The following is a 12,166-nucleotide window of genomic DNA, read 5'->3' on the forward strand; positions in this document are numbered from 1 at the left end:
TCAAATACTACTACGACTACTTCTACTACTACTACTTCTACTACTACTTCTACTACTACTACTACAAGATAAAAGGGCATCGACTACAATCATGACTACTAATCGCTGTAATAAGATAAAACAATTCCTATAACAATAGCAACAACAACGGAAGATGTGAAAAAGACCACCTATTACAGCATCAACAACATCTACAATTCCCGCTGCTGCTGCTGTTACTACTACTACTACTGCTGCTGCAGCAACTGTAAGGTCAGCAACAAGGTTATGATATTCGGAATGAAGGGCTTAGCTTCTCCGAACATGTCAAGCATTGGTTTGCGCAAATATTAAAGATTTCGCAGGATCTTGAAGCAGAAGGAAATGATTTTCAGAAAGTATGGGAATTGGAGGGTTGTAGAGCACAGTCAATGGGTGGTGGGTGTGTGAGGTGCACAATCTGCACTACCACATATCCTTATTATACCCATGATGTGTGTGTGTGTGTGTGTCTCTCTCTCTTTCTCTCTCTCTTTCTCTCTCTCTCTCTCTCTCTCTCTCTCTCTCTCTCTCTCTCTCTCTCTCTCTCTCTCAACATTTATGTATGTACGTATACAAGGAATGCTGAAATGTTCCTGGTTTCTAGGGTGACGCGAAAGGCCTTGTCAATCTGAAGGACCATTGCAATAAGTTTGGATCTCAGAGGGGAATATGTTGAATAAAACCACAATTAATACAGTTCTATATTTAAGAGATGAGGAATTATGTATATTATTTACATTTGACAGACATTTGTCCTCACCTTGTTTGTTGTTAACAAAACGTTTCGGCTGATATACCCTCCAACCTTTATCAGGTATCTTGCGGAAATTTCGAACCTGGGTTCTCATTCCTAAGGTATTTTTCGATATTGGTATTATTAATATTTATTATTATTATTACTATTCAGGTCACTGCCTAGAATCGAACTCGGCACACCCAGCGTCCTAAGGTGAGTGAAGGACAAGAGATGTTACATTATGACTGAAAGCTTGGGGAGGGGAAGTGACAGGGGCAGTAGCGAAATATCTTCATGTAATACAACACAAACATTTAAATTGATAGAATATTTTTAAGGATGTGGACAGTACTTGTCTGTATAATCTTTTGGATTTCTCTGAGACCTGGTTCTCCTGGGATATCATCTAGATGTTTCTGACATTGCTTTCTTTTCATACCTAGGGCACCCATAATAACAGGAACAGTTCTTGCTTTAAGATGCCATATCTTTTGTATTTCAATTTCTAGGACCTATTTACTTTGTCAAATTCCTTCACAGATATATTTTTATCAGTGGGAACACTTACATATATTAGTCTACAACTATTTTCTTCCTATCTTTAATGACTATGTCTGATCGATTAGCCTGGAGCGTTCTGTTGGTGTTGACTGGAAAATCCCAGAGAATAGTTTGCCTTTCTATCTTCACCGACTGGTTCAGGATGATGTTCTTACCAGTAAGCAAGAGTGCTGATGTTGTAGTGTCTACATATTTTTCAGTGTAAATACTGTCCTGCCCTATTGTGGCGATTTTTGTATTCGTTTGGTGTCAGCACAGGGCATCCCGAGACGAGATGGTCTAATTTTTCGTCAAATGTATCGCGGAATCTGCATTTAGGTTTTCAAGAACGTTAGCCTGATTGTTGTTGTTGTTATTATTTTATGTTTGACTTTTGCTTTGCATTTGTCCAAGTTAACTCCAAGTCTCACCCAGAGGCCTCAAGAGACAAGTTAGAAGTTCGTGTTGGTGTTATGCTTAGGGTACCATATATTTGGTTTTGTACATAGTGTTGTTCTAGAGAATGTTTAAGAAACCATAACAAAATTGTGAGTTTGTTTTAAAATTTGAGATTACATACACAGTATTTTACGTAGGATCTATTATTATTATTATTTAAGGTGGTGAGCTGGTAGAATCGTTAACGCGCCGGGCAAAATTCTTAGCGGTATTTCGTCCGTTCTTTTACGTTCCGAGGTCAAATTCCTCCGAGACTGCCTTTGTCTTTTATTCTTTCAGGGTAGTTGAGCACTGGGGTCGATTTAACCAACTAGCCCTGTGCCAAAATGTGAAACCAATATTTATAAATACTGCTATAAATGCTCATGCATTTAAATTAAGAAATAGTCGTCTTATTTTGCATTCCCAATTAGTCTATCCACTCCTTTATTTTCTCTAAAAAATATGTTTTCGTTTCTATTTCTATATTAGTTCTAAGCTAAATGTGGAACTTTCTATTTCTTGCAAACTGAGATTAGATTTGAAGCACTTTCGTTTTTCTTTTAAGATTTGCTGATACATATTTTGTTCCATCTTCTGATAAAAAGACGATATTTGGTTAGATAGGGTGATACATATGCATATCTACCTACATAACTGTCTGTCTATCTGCCTATCTGTTTGTCTATTTATGTTCCTATTTTCCCTCATCTATCTATCTATCTATCTATCTATCTATCTATCTATCTATCACACTCTCTCTGCCCATCTACCTGTCGATCAATCTATCACTGTATATATATATATGGATTTGTCCAGGTTGCCTGTTAGTGAAGTACAGTTACTGTGGCTACAATTTTAAACTAGCGAAGTAATCCAGTTCAAGTGTTCTATTGGGTTATAGAGGAAAAGAAAAAAGAATATTTTCATGATAGTGTGTATTTATTATGACCTAGATAGTGACGTTACCCGACAGGGTGAATAATTTAGAAATCTAGGAGCCGCTATTTCACTGTAATGAAAGCCCGCAACTCCGGTACTAAGGACGTGTGGTTAGTTCGTCACAGGGAAAATAATAGCAAGACGGATTCTTCAGGCCGAACCAACTGGCAGAAGACCTAGGGACCGACTAAAAGCGAGATGGTCGGAAATATCCATACTCGTAGTCGGTCACGCTTGGGAATCCAACCGGAAAATGTAATGAACGTTGCTTTTAACAGGGCACTACGGTTAAAGTGTCTGGGATATATACCCTCAAAACACATTAAGGAATCGCGTGCAGATAAAATGGATGGATTATTTTTTTCGTTGGGTAGCTCTAGATGATTTTTCTGTTAATATGTTTATTGTCTTGGTTTAAGACGAAGCGTGGGAATTCACAATTAGTGTGGATATCCTTTAGATTTACTATCAATATAGTGTGAGTCTCCTTTAAATATAGTATCAATATCACTGCGATGCTCCTCTTTCGAATTTAAAAGTGAATTTGCGATTCTCATAACGGTTCTTAAAGGATCCTTCACAGATACCTATGAATCATTTGTTGCACTCTAACTCTTTCTGAAAAGAAATCGCGCCAGATCGATAAAACATCACTTCGGCATTTTAGTTATGGTGAAAATGACATAACTCAACAATATTTATAGTTGTACAGCTGCTTATCTCGGAGCCGTATCTCTTATCTGTTTTCACATAGTGAATTGCTGCCAAATATCCTTCACAATCACACCCTAACATAATAATAATAATAAAGAAATATACATTACTGCACTATGTAGACGCTGATGTATTAAACGGCACAATAATGACTACTGCAAAATTTGTTGATAAAATGTCTGCTCATCCAAGAATGACTTTGGTTAAACAGAATCATCAACAAGTAGGTTCTTGAAAATGATAGAGGTAATCGGAAACGCTGTCGATCTACATTTTCATTTTTTTCTTTTCTTTTATAGATGCGTCTAAATCTAAGCTAAAATCTCAACATTTAACTTACTTAAATTTCTGGTTAGAGTAATACTAACTTCTAGTTCTTTAAAAGTACTGATTAAATATTTCCTGATCTTGTTTAATCCTTGTCCGTTAACAATGAAGAGAGCCAAGTCGTCATCATTGTTAAGTCCTATATATAAGGTTTTAAACATTGATTCGGCTATGGCTGTGTGGTTACGAAACACACTTCGGAATCGTAGGCTGTCGGGTTGAGTGAGTGCCACAGCACGTTATCTTTGGTGTCTTCTTCTACTGTGGCGTCGAGTCGACCAATGTTTTATGACTGAATTTCGTAGACTGAAACTGTGGAGAAGCCCACCCATTGCATGTGTGCACACATCTTTGTGCTTGGTTTTGTCTCTCACCGTTTGACAACCGGATGCACGAGTCAAGTACTGAGATCGATGCAATCGATTTACCTACTCACCACGAAATAGATGGCCTTGAAACCCGTTTACGGATATGTTTTGATCTCATTCTTCACATGGAAACCCTATAATCTGCCTTAAGGTTTTGAATCTTCTACATGATGTCATCTGTTTCGTTGCTAACATGCTTCATATAGTTCTTCTTTTGATGGTGAGAAACACTCAAGAGGTCTTCTGAGAAGAAACACAACTTGGGCAAGTGTTTCGGCCATTAACATCTTAGAATCTAAGAGGGCCGGCCCGCATCCAAGTCCTGATCCCCTGGGTGTCCTGCTGACACGTTTCAATCACTTGGGTACTGGAGACTTGTGCATTTAAATCGCCTGCATATTTCTCATCGTTGACTCAAATCTGTGGAATGTTGCGTTCCATTTTCAGAGAGTAACTTTTTGTAAGAATAAGAATTTTCGACCCAAGAAGAACAATATAAACCAAGGAATTGTGATTGAAACAATAGATCTGGGAAGCCATTTTTATAGTGTGTAAGTGAAGACACCTCAATATCGTGACAAGTTTATTGCATATGTTAATTCAGTTTACTTTCATAGCTACGAAAATATATTCGCGTTCAACACTATTCTATACACGTTTGTTTATAGGTACACACCCCCATAACAAAACATATACTTAAATGTATATATATATATATATATATACACACATTTATGTATATATATATACACACACACATTTATGTATATATATGTATATATATATATACACACATTTATGTATGTATATATATATATATATATATACACACATTTATGTATATATATATATATACACACATTTATGTATATATATATATATATATATATATATACACATTTATGTATATATATATATATATATACACATTTATGTATATATATATATATATTTATGTATATATATATATATATACACATTTATGTATATATATATATATATATTTATGTATATATATATATATACACACATTTATGTATATATATATATATATTTATGTATATATATATATATACACACATTTATGTATATATATATATATATATTTATGTATATATATATATACACACATTTATGTATATATATATATATACACACATTTATGTATATATATATATATTTATGTATATATACACACGTATATACTGATGTCTGTATGTACATGTGTTTGCATTTTCGTGCGATATTTATGTGGGTGTGTGAGAGTGTTTTAAAGTGAGAAATTGAGTGCACACAGATGTATGTTCTTATGGTTCGTAAATGGCAAGTGTGTGTGTGTGTGTGTGTATGTATATATATATATATATAAATATATATTCGGGTATATATATATATATGCATATATATATGCTTGTGTATTTGTGCATGTATATATGTGTGTGTTTATGCACATGTGTGTTTTTGTGTTCGTGTGTGTGTACGTTTAATGCTGGGAAAATAGGGAAAAACCAAACAATTTAAAGAGTTCTTAATCATTCTTAACGTAACGTGGCAGTATAGTTGCAGACGTTTCACAAAGAAACGTAAAAAGCAGGTTTAAATAAGTAACCGCCATTCAGTTTAAGAGCAAAATTTCCTCAACATAAAAAAAAAACATTCTTTTTTTTGGAAAACAATAAAAAGAAACGTCAAGAAAATGTTTTATGACAAACATCCCAGTGATATACCACATTGTAAGTTATTCAGGAATATGACCTTGTCTAAAGGAAAATAACCAATTACTTAGGAATTTTCGAAAATGATCCAATGGAAGAAATTATAGTTAAATATTTCAGTTAAATTTTTCTTTCCTTTCTTTCTTTTTTTTTCTTTTTAGAAATTAACCAAAATATTTAACAGTAGTTTGCTCGACTGAATTATTTTCGAAAATTCTTAAATAATTGGTTATTTGAAATTGTTGATTTAATCAATAAAGAATTTTGTAGACTTCATAAGCTTGTTCTTTCAAAAACTAATTTAGTTGTTAGAAGTTAAAATTCTTTTATAATTGGCATGCGGGTGGGGTGATATTCCTTCTTGTTTGTTTGTGTTTATTGTTTGTTTTTTTCCAGGGTTTTACACCCGTCATTCACATCTGCTGGAAGCTTCAATTCCAAGGTTTTGCGGTCTCTACATTTCTTAGTCTCTTCTGATGTCTTTAAATCCAGAACTGGATTAATATTCCGCGCCCCATCCCCACCAAATCTTTACCTAAACAAATACTCGTATCCCAAGAATCTACCTCAACCCACATAGATTTAGCAAGTTTTCTTTTTATTTCTTTTACTTCTTTCACCTCACCCCCTCATTTTCAGCTGTCTAAGGAAATATTTCTGTCAGCGAGTATTTAAGAAGTTCGCTTCACAGTCACTCCGTTCCAAATTCGATCTCGATTGCTAAATTAACGATGAGCCATCAAAAGCAGAAAAAGGTAAATTAAGCTTTCCACTACAGTCTGATATAATTTATACCTGTCTTTTATATAGTAGATGAATATTTTATGCTATGAATTCAAAAAGAAAATCGGCCAACACTTAGAAGCAGTTTTCTAAGTCATAAAGGAGGTTTCCCGTTGTTTAAGACATTTTCCTTGCGTTACTTATACACGTCTTGTCCTATCCTTCTTTCAGGGCTGTACGGCTTTTATTTCGTTTGTGTATTTATATTCGTACCACTACCTGTATCATTATTTACATTTAACGGATATTTGTCCTCATCTTGTTAACACAACGTTTCAGCTGATATACCTTCCAGCCTTCATCAGGTGTCTAGCGGAAATTTCGAACCTGGGTTCTCATTCCTAAGGTATTTTTCGATGTTGGTATTATTATTCAGGTCACTGCCTGGAATCGAACTCGGAATCTTGGGGTTAGTAGCCCACACTCTTAACCACTATGCCATATGCGCTGTATATATTCTTTTATTCTTTTACTTGTTTGTCATTTTTCACCGCCTTTAGTCGAGCAAATCGGCCCCCGAACTTATTCTTTGCAAGTCTAGTACTTATTCTATCGGTCTATTTTGCCCAACCGCTAAGTTACGGGGACGTAAACACACCAGGATCGGTTGACAAGCGATGTTGGGACACACACACACACACACACACACACACACACACACACACACACACACACACACACACACACACACACACACACACACACACACGTACATACATATATATACGACAGGCTTCTTTCAGTTTCCGTCTACCAAATCAACTCACAAAGCTTTGGTCGGCCCGAGGCTATAGTAGAAGACACTTGTCCAAGGTGATACGCAGTCCGACTGAACTCTGATCCATGTGGTTGGTAAGCAAGCTACTTACCACACAGCCATGCCTGCGCCTATATATATGTGTATACATACGCATATTCATATATATATATATATATATATATATATACTTTATTTAAAAGCAGCAGAAATATAACAAAAGACTGTTACTCTGAGTTTCACGTTCCCGTTCATTGGACAGTTTTCAGAGTAACAGTAATTTGTTATATCTCTGCTGCTTTTAAATAAAGCATATTACTCTACCTCTGGTATTTGAGTACTCTTTCTTCCACCTTGTTGCACATTTCATGTGCTTACTCCGGTATATATATATATATATATATATATATATATAAATGTATATGCTTGTGTGTATGTATGTATGTATATATATATATATATATATATATATATGTGTATATGCTTGTGTGTATGTATGTATGTATATATATATATATATATAGATATGTGTATATGCTTGTGTGTATGTATGTATGTATATATATATATATATATATATATGTGTATATGCTTGTGTGTATGTATGTGTATATATATATATATATATATATGTATGTATTTATGTATGTATGTGTATGCGTACAAACATATGCGTAAGTATGTATAAATAAACGTGTGTATGTTTGTATGTATAATGTATGCATATATATATATATATACATATATATATATATATATATATATATATATATGTGTATATGATTTTAGTACATACAGACGTAATTCCGTCTTAAAAGAGAAAAAAACCCTCAAAAAACAAACGCAAATTGACCTCTTTTTTTTCAGAGGTAATTTCTAGCTAAGTTTTCTTTTTTTTTTTTTTACCAGTTCCTTCTTGCTCCCCCTCCTACTTTTTCGTTTTTCATAGACATTCCTTATTACGCTTTTTTGAGTCTTAGACCACATGTAAGTTGGATGTCGGCAGCTGTCGTCTTCGCTTCTGTGTTTCTTATACCGTTCACGTTTTATTTTTGCAGGAATATTTTTCGCTGTTGGTATTAATGATGATGATGAAGTGGTGGTGGAGGAGGTAGATGCTTGTTGTTGTTATTATTGTTGTTGTTGCTGCTGCTGCTGCTACTTCGTTTCTTATTTCCAGGAACAAAGTCACAATAAGCCCCAGTCTTCCTGCATTACACGTTCTTTTCGTCTATTACCGCAATTGCTTTTCGAAAACCAAATGCATTGTATATCGTATTGGTCCCCTAACAGGTACAAGCATGTCTGTGTGGGAACGAATTTGCTCTCTAACCATATGTCTCCGGGTTCAGATCCCCTGCATTCTATCTCAACAATGGCCCCAAGACAGAAACAGAAAGGTGTGTGTGTGTGTGCTTATATTCATCCTTTTCCAAAATAACTCCTATATATTGGACTCTACTATTTCGTTCTAGTTTACTTTCTCATATCGTCTCTGACAAAGGGATATCTCCATTATACCAGAAACAGCTGTAAGACTACTGGTTGGCTGAAATTACTTACACTCGCACACAGACAGTGTATATGTGTGTAAAATGACAGACAGAATATCCATGAAATAGTGCTATTTCATGTCTTTTGCAATAGCAACTCTTAAGATATTTTTATGATATTATAGGTAAACGTTTTCCCTAAAGTAGATCGAAATATGATGAGGAAAAGCGGCAAGGCATGCTGTACAATGTGTCTATAATTACAAGTCATAAAGTGTAGAACATGTAAGATTTAGAGTTGAGATATATTGTCACCGATATCACACAGATTATCTGATAACGAAAATAGTGATTGTCATGTGATACTCAATGACGCGTATGGTTGAGAAATACAAGATCATGTTCTTAGTATGCCTCTGTTTGTATGCAAGTGTGTGCTTGTGTGTGTGTGTGTGTGTGTGTGTGTGTTTTACTGATGGCCTTCAGTTATATTGAAGTGATTTCTCGTTCGTTTCTTCCGTAAAGAAAGAGTTCCACTGATTACAAGATCCATTTATTGCCGTCGTCCACGCGGTTTGTAGAAGTTTCGGCATGCTGTAGGGAATGGCATACTCTCTTGCTGTTATTTCTTTCAGTTCGAAAGTTGAGGTTGTCCTGGGTCACCACTATAGCTTTAGCTAAACCTTCATTAATCTTCCTTTAATAGTTGGAATTTGGTAAATGAAGGATCGTTTATTGCTACGTTCTAAGTTCAAACTACGCCGAGGTCTTTTACTTCTTTCATGGACTGCGGCCATGCTGGGGCTACCACTCGAAGACTTTAATCGCCCCCAGTATTTATTTTTAAACCCCGTACTTACTTTATATTAATCTTTAGCCGACTCGGAAAGTGACGGAGACATCAACAAACCAACACTGGGTGTCAAGCGATGGCAGGGGATAAACACAAAGACACACACATATATAGCTAAAAATACACATCTTTTAGGCTAAACTGAAACAGCTGTAAGAGAATATGTTGGATTTTTACAGATAATAAATTATATAAATGCTATATCTCCATTTTCTAAATTTTCCTTATATATATATATATATATATATATATATATATATATATTCGCCATGTTGCCCCACTGAATTTTTTTTTTTATTCTTTGTTTATTTCCTCTTAATCCTTTCTGTTGAAGAGCGTTGGCTCGAAACGTAAAAAATTTTTCATTTGCCCGAGCGTCAAACTAATACACTTGCTTGTTGCTCATATATCTGTCTTCGTCTTTTGTTTTCTATAAATTTCCACTATATATATATATATATATATATATATATATATATATATATATATATATATATATATATATAGTGGAAATTCACTGTCTTGTCTTGTTTTTACCGTCTTTCTCTCACTGTCCTGTTCTTGTTGACACTTTCACCCTCCGCAAAAAATTCCAAATTTTATTTAATTCGCATTGCGGGAAGGACTGTTCCAATGAAGTGGCGTATTGTCCTTGCCTTCGACAACGCGGAGTAGATGGACAGGGACAACTGATGAAGGAGAATATTCGTTATGTTGCATGTCTCGTTTCTCTGTTTGGTTTTTTCGTTGTTCGAAAAAAAGTTCGTTTTCTGTTTGTTTTTGTGATGTCCTGTACCCATATATGCATGTATGTATACATATAGATGTAGGTATGTACATATATGTATGGATATATGCATATACTTGTATATTATTTATATTATTATATGACTCCCATCTCTTACACGGATACCAACATGTATATCCTAGATCAAATTTTTTTCTCCTATATTCCTTTTCAAGTTCCTTGTATTATGTTTTAGTTTCTTTCTAGCATTGAAGATTACGTTGATATTTAATTAATTTAATTTAATTCAGCCATGAATTATATTATAATATCACTGTACGAAACATTCGTCTGCAAGAATTAAATTTCTCATATATATTAACTTGTTTCCTCCATTTTTAACAAAATTGATGGGATTTATGGAAATTCACTCCATAAATTCTCCATACATTATATATATATATATATATATATATATATATATATATATAAATTAGCAATGGAAACAAAATAAATTGAATCAATAAATGATAAAATCAATCAAATTTTATTATTTCTATATACACAAATGACACATCCAGTTCATAACAATTTTCTTTATATAGGTAATAAACCAGTAATACCTTGGATATATAATATCCCTTAGGTGGGTTTCTTTCAGTTACCGTCAGCAAAATCCACTGACGAGTGCTTAGTCAGCCCAGGGTTATAGAAGACACACGCCCAAGGTGTCATGCAGCGGAACTGAACCCAGAACCATGTGGCTGGGAAGCAAACTTCTTACTACACAGTTACGCCTAATTAAAATTTATTATGGAGAAATTTTGAACCTGTATTAGTATTGCTGACTGCTAAGGATACGTCCAATATAACAATTTACCCGATTACCTCAATTTCAAGCGTCACTGAATCTTTTCTCATCATTTCTCATTCGGTTACACACATTGACATTCCCCTTATTTTTGCATATATTGTTACCAGTTGTCTTATGAGAATACAATAGTGCAGACTGGGTTAAAATCCGAAAAGAAAAACCAAAAAATAGAAAAAAAATAATCAAACACAAATCATTTTTGACATTTAGAGCAATTATTTTGGAGAACAGATTTCATACGACCTCTGAAGAAAGAGACGTTTCGGATCTATTTTAAAACGGGGGCCACATTTTTCATTAATGTTTTACGTAGTGTTTTTGGTACGGAAAGACTTTCAAACTTCGTATACTTATCTATTTTGTGTTATAGAACAGAAAAATATCTTTGTATTCGAATTTATTTCATGTAAAAAATTGTCTTATTTCGATAATTTCAACCAATCACTGACAAGTATTCAGTTGTTTACATTTACTCCTTTGGCTGATTAAGCGATGTAAAGCGTATTTAATCTCCATACCTTCGTTTTATTTGCTTTAACCCTAACCCTAACCGTAGGGTTAGGGTTAATTGTTTCAGAATCGTTTGTTTATGTAGTCGGCACTTAATGTATATCGGCTGAATGGACGTCAGTGATTGGTTGAAATTACAGAAATACAACTTTAACATGGAATAAGTTATGGATTTCTTTTTTTTTAAAGAAGACTAAGAGAAAAAGATGTTTTATATGACACCTTCTACCAGTGTTCCAAGTTTCAAAGTGTTTCGTTAATGAAAAATGTGGCCCCCGTTTTAAAAAAGATCCGACGTTTCTTTAAACAATGGATTGATTGAAAGAATGGACATCAGTTTATTATTGGTACTTATTTTATTGACGCCA

This window comes from Octopus bimaculoides, chromosome 14 (genome assembly GCF_046866305.1).
Source record: "Octopus bimaculoides isolate indiv1 chromosome 14, ASM4686630v1, whole genome shotgun sequence".
NCBI classification, from domain to species: domain Eukaryota; kingdom Metazoa; phylum Mollusca; class Cephalopoda; order Octopoda; family Octopodidae; genus Octopus; species Octopus bimaculoides.